We start from the raw sequence: 13966 nt of genomic DNA on the forward strand, positions 1-13966 counted from the left end.
TTTACTAACACCGAGTGATGAAGCCTTGGATGTTGCGATGGAGGCTTGTCCCGCAGAACAATCCTGGTTTTCTTGAAAGATGAACCACTTCTTGAAGAAAGTGTCTTCTATAATCTGGCAGGAGGTTCTGGAGTTGATATTGCGTCCATCTTCAACCAAAAAAGGTCCAACTATGTCATATTTAACAATCCCCGCCCATAGCAGGACCCCACCTCCAAATTACTGATGCCTGAGTAGAAGAGGAGGTCTGTGCGCGTTATTGATCCAACCACGGCCCATCTATCTGCTCCATCAAGAGTCCCTCTCACCTCATTAGTCCTTAAAACCTTTGGCCAATGAATTAATTCTTGTGCCAGTCTTGTCTTTTCCACTTCTGTCTTGCTCAGTGGTGGTCGGGTTCAGCCTCCTCACCCCGGCCATGTCTCTGAGAACTGAACGCCTTGTACTTTTATAACTTGCGCATTTGTGGTCGGATTCAGCTTCCCAACCTTGTCTGTGTCCCTGAGCACTGAACACCTTGTGCTTCTGTATTTTGCTCAGTGGTGGTCGGATTCAGCCTCCTCACCTCGGCCGTGTCTCTGAGCACTGAACACCTTGTATTTCTGTATTTTGCTCAGTGGTGGTTGGCCTTAGCCTCCTCAACTCTGCCATGTATCTGAGCACTGAACACCTTGTACTTCTGTGTCTTGCTCAGTGGTGGATGAGATCAGCTTTCTCACCTCAGCCATGATTCTAAGCACTGTACACCTTGTACTTCTGTGTCTTGCTCAGTGGTGGTCGGGCTCAGCCTCCTCTCCTCGGCCACGTCTTTGAGCACTGAACACCTTGTACTTCTATGTCTTGCTCAGTGGTGATCGGGCTCAGCCTCCTCTCCTCGGCCATGTCTTTGAGCACTGATCATCTTGTACTTCTATGTCTTGCTCAGTGGTGGCCGGGCTCAGCCCCATCACCTTGGCCATGTCTTTGAGCACTGTACACCTTGTACTTCTATATCTTGCTCAGTGGTGGCCGGGCTCAGCCTCCTCACCTCAGCCATGTCTTTGAGCACTGTACACCTTGTACTTCTATGTCTTGCTCAGTGGTGGTCAGGCTCAGCCTCCTCACCTCGGCCATGTCTTTGAGCACTGAACACCTTGTATTTCTGTCTTGCTCAGTGGTGGTCGGGCTCAGCCTCCTCACCTCGGCCATGTCTTTTAGCACTGAACACCTTGTATTTCTGTCTTGCTCAGTGGTGGTCAGGCTCAGCCTCCTCACTTTAGCTGTGTCTCTGAGCACTGATCATCTTGTACGTCTGTGTCTTGCTCAGTAGTGGTTGAGCTCAGCCTCCTCACCTCAGCCGTAAGCCTAAGCACTGTACACCTTGTATTTCTGTCTTGCTCAGTGGTGGCCGGGCTCAGCCTTCTCACCTCGGCCATGTCTTTGAGCACTGAACACCTTGTACTTCTGTGTCTTGCTCAGTAGTGGTCGGGTTCAGCCTCCTCACTTCAGCTGTGTCTCTGAGCGCTGATCATCTTGAACTTCTATGTCTTGCTCAGTAGTGGTCGAGCTCAGCCTCCTCACCTCAGCCGTAAGCCTAAGCACTGTACACCTTGTACTTCTATGTCTGGCTCAGTGGTGGTCAGGCTCAGCCTCCTCACCTCGGCCATGTCTTTGAGCACTGAACACCTTGTACTTCTATGTCTTGCTCAGTGGTGGTCAGGCTCAGCCTCCTCACCTTGGCCAGAGCACTGAACACCTTGCACTTCTGTGTCTTGCTCAGTGGTGGTCAGTTTCAGCCTCCTCACTTTAGCTGTGTCTCTGAGCGCTGACAACATTGTATTTTTTTTTTCCTCAACACGTTTTTTGTGACTCTGTTGTATCTGTGATCGCCCCCATATCTGCTATTTCAGCGGCTGCATCCTCTAAGTTTTGGAACAGTTTGTGACTTTGCCGCACCCAGATACAGGACGTTTTATCCTTAGGCAGCACCCCCCTCATTACACAAATACATGTCACCTGATCTGCTTCATCCAATCAGCATTCAACTTTATACAAAAGGGAATCCGTCCCCACATCTGACCTATGTAAACTATTCATATGGGCGTAAAAGTTATAGAATGCTGAAAAATGTCCTACCTGTGTCTCATATCAGACGCCTTGTTGTGGATAAATCATCCTTTATCACATTATGTAAATGAGCTCTTCCAGGCTATGGGGCGGAGTGGAATCATACCCTAACTGACACATCTGCAGGTTCCTCTCAGCTTCAGCCTCCGTCTCACAGGCAGACGGTTGCAATAATGTTACAATGCAGCAGAGCTGTGAGAGCTGCAGAACACACATTTCATTTCTCCTGTGTCAGTTACTTGTCTCGCTCTGATAACGCCTCCTTATATTTAAAATAACCTCCGCCCCATAGCCTGGAAGAGCTCATTTACATATAAGAAAAATGTGGGTTTCTCAGGAATAAAACATCATATCGCAGATATCATGGTATTATTTTATTCAGCTTCCCATGACCTCCCTGACCATATAGACGGCTCAGGAGGGGAGATCCTGCTGACAGATTCCCTTTAAGGTGGAAAATCTGAAGAATAAGGATGAACAAAATAATCACTGCCTAATAAATCTGCGCACAGTGTTGGTAGTGATTTAATGGAGGGGTGGCTACACATGCACAGTTCTCTCTCTTCACCTCTATGGAAGTTACAGAGAGTCTAGTATACTCACTTCTTTGTGGGCAGCCAATTCTCCATTCATACCCTGCCTAGTTGCGGAGGATGCCTTTTCTTTTTGCAGAAGCTGCCTCCTGTGGTTGCACAGACTGCCTCCCTTGCTCGCAGAACTTGACTCTTCTAGTTGCAGAGGCTGCCCTCCCCTATCTGCAGAGACTACATCCCTTGGTTGTAGAGGTTGCCTCCCATGGTTGCACAGGCTGCCTCTCTTAGATACAGAAGCTGCCTCCCCAGTTGCAGAGGCTGCTTCCCTTGTTGCAGAGGCTGCCTCCCCTTGGTTGCAGAGACTGCCTTGCTTGATTGCAGAGGCTGCCTCTCTTAGTTGCAAGGGCTTCCCCCCCTACTTGCAGAGACTGCCTCCAGTGGCTGCAATGGCTGCCTCCCTTTGGTTGCAGAAACTGTCTCCCTTGTTGCAGAGGCTATCTCCCTAATTGCAGAGGAAGCTGCCTCCTTTGGTTGCAGAGACTGCCTCCCTAGTTGCAGAGGCTGCCTCTCCTTAGTTGCAGAGACTGCCTCCCTTAGTTGCAGAGGCTGCCTCCCTTTGGTGGCTGCCACCCTTGGTTGCAAAGATTGCCTCCCCTAGTTGCAGAGAGTGCCTCCCTTGTTGCAGAGACTGCGTCCCTTTTTTGCAGAGGCTGCCTCTTCTAATTGCAGAGACTGTCTCCTTTGGTTACAGAGGCTGCCACCCTTGGTTACAGAGGCTGCCACCCTTGGTTACAGAGGCTGACATCCTTGGTTACAGAGGCTGCCACCCTTGGTTGAAGAGACTCTTAGCTGCAGAGGCTGCCTCCTTTGGTTGCAGAGGCTGCCACCCTTGGTTGAAGAGACCTTTAGCTGCAGAGGCTGCCTCCCTTGGTTGAAGAGACCCTTAGCTGCAGAGGCTGCCTCCTTTGGTTGCAGAGGCTGCCACCCTTGGTTGAAGAGACCCTTAGCTGCAGAGGCTGCCACCCTTGGTTGAAGAGACCCTTAGCTGCAGAGGCTGCCCCCCTTGGTTGAAGAGATCCTTAGCTGCAGAGGCTGCCCCCCTTGGTTGAAGAGATCCTTAGCTGCAGAGGCTGCCTCCCTTGGTTGCAAAGGCTGCCACCCTTGGTTGAAGAGACCCTTAGCTGCAGAGGCTGCCTCCCTTGGTTGCAGAGGCTGCCTCCCTTGGTTGAAGAGACCCTTAGCTGCAGAGGCTGCCCCCCTTGGTTGAAGAGATCCTTAGCTGCAGAGGCTGCCTCCCTTGGTTGCAGAGGCTGCCACCCTTGGTTGAAGAGACCCTTAGCTGCAGAGGCTGCCACCCTTGGTTGAAGAGACCCTTAGCTGCAGAGGCTGCCCCCCTTGGTTGAAGAGATCCTTAGCTGCAGAGGCTGCCCCCCTTGGTTGAAGAGATCCTTAGCTGCAGAGGCTGCCTCCCTTGGTTGCAAAGGCTGCCACCCTTGGTTGAAGAGACCCTTAGCTGCAGAGGCTGCCTCCCTTGGTTGCAGAGGCTGCCTCCCTTGGTTGAAGAGACCCTTAGCTGCAGAGGCTGCCCCCCTTGGTTGAAGAGATCCTTAGCTGCAGAGGCTGCCTCCCTTGGTTGCAGAGGCTGCCACCCTTGGTTGAAGAGACCCTTGGCTGCAGAGGCTGCCTCCCTTAGTTGCAGAGGCTGCCTCCCTTTAGTGGCTGCCACCCTTGGTTGCAAAGATTGCCTCCCCTAGTTGCAGAGAGTGCCTCCCTTGTTGCAGAGACTGCGTCCCTTTTTTGCAGAGGCTGCCTCTTCTAATTGCAGAGACTGTCTCCTTTGGTTACAGAGGCTGCCACCCTTGGTTACAGAGGCTGCCACCCTTGGTTACAGAGGCTGCCATCCTTGGTTACAGAGGCTGCCACCCTTGGTTGAAGAGACCCTTAGCTGCAGAGGCTGCCTCCTTTGGTTGCAGAGGCTGCCACCCTTGGTTAAAGAGACCCTTAGCTGCAGAGGCTGCCTCCCTTGGTTGAAGAGACCCTTAGCTGCAGAGGCTGCCTCCCTTGGTTGAAGAGACCCTTAGCTGCAGAGGCTGCCTCCCTTGGTTGAAGAGACCCTTAGCTGCAGAGGCTGCCTCCCTTGGTTGAAGAGACCCTTAGCTGCAGAGGCTGCCTCCCTTGGTTGAAGAGACCCTTAGCTGCAGAGGCTGCCTCCCTTGGTTGAAGAGACCCTTAGCTGCAGAGGCTGCCCCCCTTGGTTGAAGAGATCCTTAGCTGCAGAGGCTGCCTCCCTTGGTTGCAGAGGCTGCCACCCTTGGTTGAAGAGACCCTTAGCTGCAGAGGCTGCCTCCCTTGGCTGCAGAGGCTGCCTCCCTTGGTTGCAGAGACTGTCTCCTTTGGTTGCAGAGGCTGCCTCTCTTGGTTGCAGAGACTGCTTGACAGTTCTTCATGTTGATGTGGATCCCAATGGTGCAGATATGCCATATATTTCCACTTTGGGAATACCTTTGACTTGTTCTCTGCAAATATCCAGAGTCATATGATATGACAGCAGCATATTCTGTTTTCTGGGCTTTATAGGACGTATTTGCAGCATTCATTGGACTGGATAATATGTTCCTGGTGACGATGATCTTCTTGCGGAGGTGACTACGACCTCGCTGGAATATTAGGATGTTTTTTCTTTTGCGTTTCCCGTCGTACAGTGGAGCAGTTAATTTTGTCCCGCAGCCTCGCGACCTGTCCTGTAATCACCTCATTAGCGGCGGCGGTGGCACTTTGTAATGGATACATTATACAGATGACAGCGCACAACAGGGAATAATCCGTCCTGTGATAGATCATTATCCTGATAATCTCTGCGCCTGGGATAATATTGCACCCAAGCCCAAAGGTTTCGGGGGAGGAGGAGACACGGTGTAATTACATTGTCGCTCGTTTTTGACATGTCCGCGGCTAATTTTAGTTTGCACCAATCTATTTATATCAGGTGAAAAGGAGCAAAACAGACTCTTCTCTGTGCCGTCAGTCATCGGAAGGACAAAAAGGAGCAGAGTCTGTCCTCGGTATTAATTGGCGCTCGGCTATCTGCATCAGTTCCTTATCTTTTTCAAATTCTCTGCTTGCTGTCAGTAAAAAGTAACTTTTATTATTTAGTTTGAGGCCATCATTTTAACAAACTATAAAACAAATGAATATAAGAAACTTTGTAAAAAAAAAAATCTTATTAGAGAAATGTGCTTCTTTCTCCACTTATGAGCCACTTCTCTCCATTACTTCCTGAACTTATCATCAACTCTGAAAAACTGATACAATCTATCCTAGTTGAACCAAAAAGACTTCCAGCTCATTGAGCAGTCACATATCATGGGGTGTGTCACAAACCACCGGGGGGGTCACTCAGAAATCCCCCGCGCTGGCTACCAGTACGTCACAATCGGGGGGTAACAAGTGGGGGTCACCCCTCCTTTATACCTCCCGACCGACAGACAGAGCACGTGACGCGCTCTCTAGCGCCCCTCTTATAGTCAGGCCAATTATGGAATTGCCCGACCATAAGCAAGGAGGCCGCTATACTACTTATGCCGATTATTGAAGGGTCCCCGGTGAGAGTAAGGTATATATTCCCCCGACCTCCGCGGGCGGAATATATAAAATCTCCCCGAATCTCACCGGCCTCCCCACAATAATCCTTGGCACAATTCGCTGCCACCAACCGATTTACGGTAACTATTAGCCGAACACACAGACGTGGGATTCAAGATCGAGATAACAGAACAGCCCAAGATTAATTATATAATTTAATCAGCCTAAAGCACACTAGAAACTACAATATATACAATAGGGAATCTACAGAATATACAGTTATGTCAGAGTACAGTTACAGACAAAGCATGGTTTACAAACAGGTATGCAAATTCAATCAGTTACCTTGTGCGTCTGGCCACAGGGGGGCGCTGTAGACCAGGTTTCCAGGAACTCCCACAGATGTTTCTCACACGTGACCCCCAGCGAAAGAACACTGGAAAATGGCCGAAGTAGGGTTATCAACCTGGCCAAATCCAGGTCCCCTCCTACCTTCGTGACCTCACAGGGAGCACTGCTCCACCCCTGGCTGGAGTTATGGACAATATCCCAACATGGAATATGGGCCATAACTTTGCCTGGGAGCGTCGTAGGCGGACGCCAACGCTCTCATTGTGACAGTTATGAATTTAGCTACAGAACGAGGGGACTCATGACCTGTCTGCCAGTTCCCCATTGGCTGATATCACGCCTGGGGCATTTCCCAATGTCCTGCTCCCATAAAAAGGGTGTGCCGGCATCGTCCGCATGCAGAGACACCATTTTTATGGTTGCCATATTTATCGGAAATATGGCTTGCGAGATATGAACCATTTTTTACTGGAGTCGTTCTGTCTGCTAGTTCCATAGCCTTGCTAATGAGATACAACTCTTGTTACAGGGTGACGGCAGGGAGTCATCCTGTGTCCATTGTTCCCACACCACCTCATTTCCATATCACAGGACATGGCCATGGAGGTGTAAGTGGAACACTGAGAACAAGAAGGGAGGGGGCACTGCCAGGGAGTGATGAGGGATTATGACTGGAGTCATAATTCATCTTCATATCCCGGGATTTGCCTCACACCTCCCCCCTTTTGAGGGCGCTAGGGGGCAGCACACTCCGGTGTTCCCCCGTGCGCCCGTCCGCGACCTCTCCTTGTCGGGACAGCCCGTCTGCGTTACCGTGGTCACGGCCCCTTTTGTGGCGAATGGTGAAGTTGTATTGCTGGAGCGCAAGGCTCCATCGCAACAATCGCCCATTCGTCCCAGAGACGGTGTGCAACCAGCTGAGGGGATTGTGGTCCGTCTCCACGATGAAGTGGCGCCCGTATAGATAGGGTTGCAGACGCTGCAGGGCCCACACTATGGCCAGGCACTCCTTCTCCATCGTGGAATAGGCAACTTCCCTTGGTAACAGCTTCCTGCTCAGGTACAAGACTGGGTGCTCTTGGCTCGCAGAGTCCACCTGGCTGAGCACCGCACCGAGGCCGAAGTCACTGGCGTCGGTCTGTACTACAAACGGCCGCGTGAAGTCGGCTGCCTGTAGCACGGGCGGGCTGGACAGGGCGTCCTTTAGGGCCCGGAAGGCTGTCTCGCAGTCCATTGTCCAATCGACTGCAGAGGGCAGCTTCTTCTTGGTGAGGTCCGTCAAGGGCTTTGCCAGGCTACTATAGCATGGAACAAACCTCCTATAGTACCCAGCGGTCCCCAAGAAGGACATCACCTGCTTCTTGGTCCTGGGGGTGGGCCAGGATGCGATGGCTTCCACTTTCTCAGGCTCGGGCTTCAGTGTTCTCCCACCTACCCGGTGACCGAGGTACTGGACCTCGCTCATGGCCAGCTGACACTTTCCCGGCTTGATGGTCAAACCTGCCCGGTGGATCCGCCTGAGCACCTGTGCTAGATGCTCTAGGTGGTCCTCCCAGGTGGGACTGAAGACGGCAATGTCATCCAGGTACGCGGCCGCGTACCCTTCAAGTCCCTTGAGCAGGGTGTTGACCATCCGCTGGAAAGTGGCAGGGGCATTCCTCATCCCGAATGGCATCACCGTGGACTCGTACAGTCCAAATGGGGTAATAAAGGCAGAGCGTTCCCTGGCCTTGCGAGTCAGGGGGATCTGCCAATATCCCCGGCTCAGATCCATGATGGTCAGGTACTGAGCCCCGGCCAACTGATCGAGCAGGTCATCGATGCGTGGCATTGGGTACGCATCGGCGACCGTGACCGCATTGAGCCCCCTGTAGTCCACGCAGAACCGAGTGGTTCGGTCCTTCTTAGGGACGAGGACTACAGGCGAGGCCCAAGCGCTGTTGGATGCCTGGATCACCCCCAGCTTCAGCATCTCGTCAATCTCCTGGCGCATGTGTTGCTGCACCTCCAGGGAGACCCGATATGCTGAACGCCGGATCGGGGGATGATCCCCAGTGTCCACGTGATGGACAGCCAAGTCAGTCCTTCCGGGCTGGGTGGTAAACAACCCCCGGAAGGGGAGGAGGGTGGCCCACAGCTGGGACCGTTGGTCTTCCAAGAGCTGGTGGCCAACCTCCACATCCTCAATGGATCCGCCTGCCCTAACCTGGGCTAGCATATCCAAGAGGGTTTCCGCTTCTCCCTCCTCGGGCAGGTTGCACACGGGGAGCGCACATGCCTCCCGCTCATGATGTGCCTTCATCATGTTCACATGGAAGGGCTTCCGCCTTCCACGGGCAGGGTCCAGGGTGACCAGGTACGTTACAGGGTTGAGCTGCTGGTACACGAGGTATGGGCCTTCCCAGGCTGCCTGAAGCTTGTCCTGTGGTACGGGGACCAGTACCCACACCTTTTGACCCACTTGGTAGGTCCTCTCACAAGCGTTCTGGTCGTACCAACGCTTCTGATCGGCCTGGGCTTGAGCCATATTGTCGTGTACCAGTTGCGTCAAGGCCTGCATTTTGTCCCGGAAGCGCATGACATACTCGATAACCGACACTCCAGGGGTGGCCAAATCCCCTTCCCAAGCCTCTTTCACCAGAGCCAGGGGGCCCCGCACACGTCGCCCGTACAGGAGCTCAAACGGTGAGAATCCTGTTGAGGCCTGTGGAACCTCCCGGTAAGCAAATAACAGGTGTGGGAGATACCGCTCCCAGTCACGCCCATGGGAGTCGACCAACATCTTAAGCATCTGCTTTAAGGTGCCATTGAACCGCTCGCACAGGCCATTAGTCTGTGGATGGTACGGGCTGGCCACCAGATGTCGCACCTGGACTTGCTTACAGAGGGCCTCCATCAGCTGGGACATGAATTGGGTCCCCCGGTCAGTGAGCATTTCCTGGGGAAAACCCACTCGGGAGAAAATCTCCAGCAATGCGGTGGCCACCTTGTCAGCCCGAATGGACGACAAGGCCACTGCTTCTGGGTACCGGGTGGCATAGTCCACTACCGTCAGTATGAAGCGTTTCCCGGAGCTGCTGGGGATGGCCAGCGGGCCGACCAGATCCACAGCCACCCTCCTGAAAGGCTCATCGATGATTGGCAGAGATACCAGTGGGGCTTTGGGGCGTGGCCCCGCCTTCCCCACTCTCTGACAGGTTTCACACGAACGGCAGTAGGCAGCCACATCGGCCCCCATTTTTGGCCAGTAGAAATGCTGGTTTAACCTGGCCTTGGTCTTAGCGATCCCTAGGTGTCCGGCCATCGGAATCTCATGTGCGATCCGCAACAACTCCGTCCGGAACGGATAGGGTACCACCAACTGTCGGTCCCTGGGCCACGCCTCCGGTGAACCCTGCTGGACCGTGGCCCGGTACAGCCGTCCTTGGTCCCAGACCACTCGCTCCGGGTCCGAGTCCGAGGGAGGCTGTGCCGTCTGCTCCTTAAGAGCTTTCAGGCTGTCGTCAGCTTCTAACGCTGCCTGAAACCCCTGACTAGATGCGGCCAGAATCGACGAGACTGTCACATCTTCAGTCAGTACCCCGGGACCTGTGTCCTGGCCTCCACCTGACTCGGCTGCCACTTGGTCAGAAGGGGAAGAGCTATCGGACCTCCGGGAGGCCCCTTGGCTTCCAGCACTCCCACTGCGGGTGACAGCGGCCACAGCCGCTGCGACCGTGGGTCGTGCCTGCTCCTCCTCCGTTCCTGACCAAGTCGCCGGTTCAGGCAGACCTACCTGGCTTCCTGACACCCCGGTTGTGGGGGAACCATGCACCGAGATCTTACCTGGGAGCACTTCCGCTCCTGGACCGGCCCCAATCTCACCTGCCTGTTCCCCTCCTGCAGCAACAGAACCCCGCTGTGAAATCTCTGGGGACCCCACATTTGCTGTGGTAGCCCCCACCCCACACACTGGTCCTCCCCCTGCAGCACCCTGCTCTCTGCTTATCCCTGCAGAGGGCAACAGATCCCAGCTCACAGGCTGGTTACTTGTAGAGGCATTGTCACACCTTTCTCTGACCCCCTCCCCTGTCACAGCTGCAGCTGCGTGTGTGTCTATGGTGTCTGTGCAAGCAGAAATATCAGAGTTCACTCCCTCCTCCCTTACATCATTCATAGATAACACATTAACATTGTCAGGAGTCATGTCAGTACTGGCTGAAGGTTCAGCCCTTGGGGGGGGCCCAAACTGGGAGGTTATCTGCCCCAAATCTGTCCCAAGTAGCACGTTTGCAGGGATCCGATCAGTTACCCCCACCTCCCTCACCCCTCGCCCTGCGCCCCAGTCCACATAAATGTCAGCAACAGGCAGCGCCGGGTCAATGCCTCCAATCCCGGAGACAGCGAGGGTTTTTCCAGGGATCAAGTCTTGGGGGGACACCATCTCAGGCCGCACCAGAGTCACCTCCGAGGCGCTGTCTCGCAGTTCTATGGTCACAGACCGGCCGACGGTGACAGGTTGGAAGCTGTCCAGGGACCTACCACCACCCCCACCCACACAATACACCTTGGGCGGCCCTTGGGACGGAGCCGGGGCCTTGGGACGCTGAGGGCACATGGCCTTGAAGTGTCCAGGTAGGTTGCACTGGTGGCACCGTCTTGGTTCCGCCACGGGCCTGGAGAGGGGAGTTGAGGGGGACACCCCCTGCAGTCTAGGGGCAGGTGGGGCAGTCGCAGAATTCATCTTACCCCCTCTCCAGGTGCTGCTGGTGGCCGCTCTCCTGGCCTCCGGGGCCCGGTTGTTGGTGTAGTCATCGGCAAGGGCAGCTGTAGCCGTGGACCCCTTTGGCTTCTGGTCTCGGATGAACTGGCGGAGATCCTCAGGGCAGTTCCACAAGAGTTGCTCCGTGATGAACAAGTCCAGGATCTCCGGTCCGGTGGAAAGCTGCAGGCCTTGGGTCCAGTGGTCGGCAGCTCGGGCAAGTGCCCGCCGGTGGTCAGCCCAGGAGTCCTTTGGTCCCTTCTGTAGGCTCCGGAACTTCTTGCGGTAGGACTCTGGAGTGAGGTTGTACTGTTGGATCAGGGCCCGCTTGATGGTGTCGTAGCCCTGATCTGCCTCAGCAGGCAAGTCCCCAAGGATATCCAGGGCCTTACCCCTTAAACGGGGGGTCAGGTATTTGGCCCACTGGTCCTTGTCCAGATGGTGCTGCAAGCAAGTCCGTTCAAAAGCAGTCAAGAAAGAGTCCAAGTCTCCATCCTTCTCCAGCACTGGGAAGTCCTCAACACGGACCTTTGGAAGTTTGGTGTCTCGAAGGTCACATGTGGCTGATGAGGGCCGGAGCTGAGCTAGCTGCAGCTGGTAGTCACGGTCTGCCTGTCGCTCTCGCTCTTCACGCGCTGCCTGCCGCTCTCGCTCCGCAGCCTCACGCTCAGCGTCACGCGCTGCCTGCCGCTCTGCCCTGCGCTCTGCCAGGAGTTCCTTGTAGCCCTTCTGGTCTCCAGCCTGGAGAAGGGCCATAGCCATTTGAAGAAGGCTATCCGAGCCTCCCAGGCTCGGTGGAATGGCACGTGGTGATCTGCGGCACGCTGCAGAGCTAGGCGATTCACTGTCCCTTTCAGAGCGGAGGGCTGGCATCTGGCTCGTTGAGGAACCTTGGGTGAGCTCCTCCTCATCTTGTCCAGCAGTGCCAGGTTGCGCAATGTCCTCGGCAGAACGGTTTTCTGGCGTCGAGCTCCTGGAGGACTCGTGGGCAACCTCCTCATTGCTGTCCACAGCACCGTCCTCCCTCTCTTCGGCTCCTGCCTTAGCATTGGCCAGTTGCATAGCTCTGCTCCTGGTGCCATCAGCCATTCTTGCAGACTTTTGGTCACTGACACAGAACTGACACCTGATGCCTCCACACACCTTACAGTATCTGCACTCTGACACTCTAGTGTTGAGCTAGTCTGAAGACCCCAGCAGCCACAGCTGCTGCAGGCAGTCTTTAGTGTCTGGGAGTATGGGTCTCACACTCACACACACTATTATCTCGATCCCACCGCTATGCCACCAATATGTCACAAACCACCGGGGGGGTCACTCAGAAATCCCCCGCGCTGGCTACCAGTACGTCACAATCGGGGGGTAACAAGTGGGGGTCACCCCTCCTTTATACCTCCCGACCGACAGACAGAGCACGTGACGCGCTCTCTAGCGCCCCTCTTATAGTCAGGCCAATTATGGAATTGCCCGACCATAAGCAAGGAGGCCGCTATACTACTTATGCCGATTATTGAAGGGTCCCCGGTGAGAGTAAGGTATATATTCCCCCGACCTCCGCGGGCGGAATATATAAAATCTCCCCGAATCTCACCGGCCTCCCCACAATAATCCTTGGCACAATTCGCTGCCACCAACCGATTTACGGTAACTATTAGCCGAACACACAGACGTGGGATTCAAGATCGAGATAACAGAACAGCCCAAGATTAATTATATAATTTAATCAGCCTAAAGCCCACTAGAAACTACAATATATACAATAGGGAATCTACAGAATATACAGTTATGTCAGAGTACAGTTACAGACAAAGCATGGTTTACAAACAGGTATGCAAATTCAATCAGTTACCTTGTGCGTCTGGCCACAGGGGGGCGCTGTAGACCAGGTTTCCAGGAACTCCCACAGATGTTTCTCACACGTGACCCCCAGCGAAAGAACACTGGAAAATGGCCGAAGTAGGGTTATCAACCTGGCCAAATCCAGGTCCCCTCCTACCTTCGTGACCTCACAGGGAGCACTGCTCCACCCCTGGCTGTAGTTATGGACAATATCCCAACATGGAATATGGGCCATAACTTTGCCTGGGAGCGTCGTAGGCGGACGCCAACGCTCTCATTGTGACAGTTATGAATTTAGCTACAGAACGAGGGGACTCATGACCTGTCTGCCAGTTCCCCATTGGCTGATATCACGCCTGGGGCATTTCCCAATGTCCTGCTCCCATAAAAAGGGTGTGCCGGCATCGTCCGCATGCAGAGACACCATTTTTATGGTTGCCATATTTATCGGAAATATGGCTTGCGAGATATGAACCATTTTTTACTGGAGTCGTTCTGTCTGCTAGTTCCATAGCCTTGCTAATGAGATACAACTCTTGTTACAGGGTGACGGCAGGGAGTCATCCTGTGTCCATTGTTCCCACACCACCTCATTTCCATATCACAGGACATGGCCATGGAGGTGTAAGTGGAACACTGAGAACAAGAAGGGAGGGGGCACTGCCAGGGAGTGATGAGGGATTATGACTGGAGTCATAATTCATCTTCATATCCCGGGATTTGCCTCACAGGGTGTAAGGGGATAAAAGGGAACCGGGGCTCCTAGACTGACCCTCATCCCAGAGATAGCTCTAGTGGTGAAGATGTCTGGGCC

This window comes from Anomaloglossus baeobatrachus, chromosome 6 (assembly GCF_048569485.1).
Source record: "Anomaloglossus baeobatrachus isolate aAnoBae1 chromosome 6, aAnoBae1.hap1, whole genome shotgun sequence".
NCBI lineage: Eukaryota > Metazoa > Chordata > Amphibia > Anura > Aromobatidae > Anomaloglossus > Anomaloglossus baeobatrachus.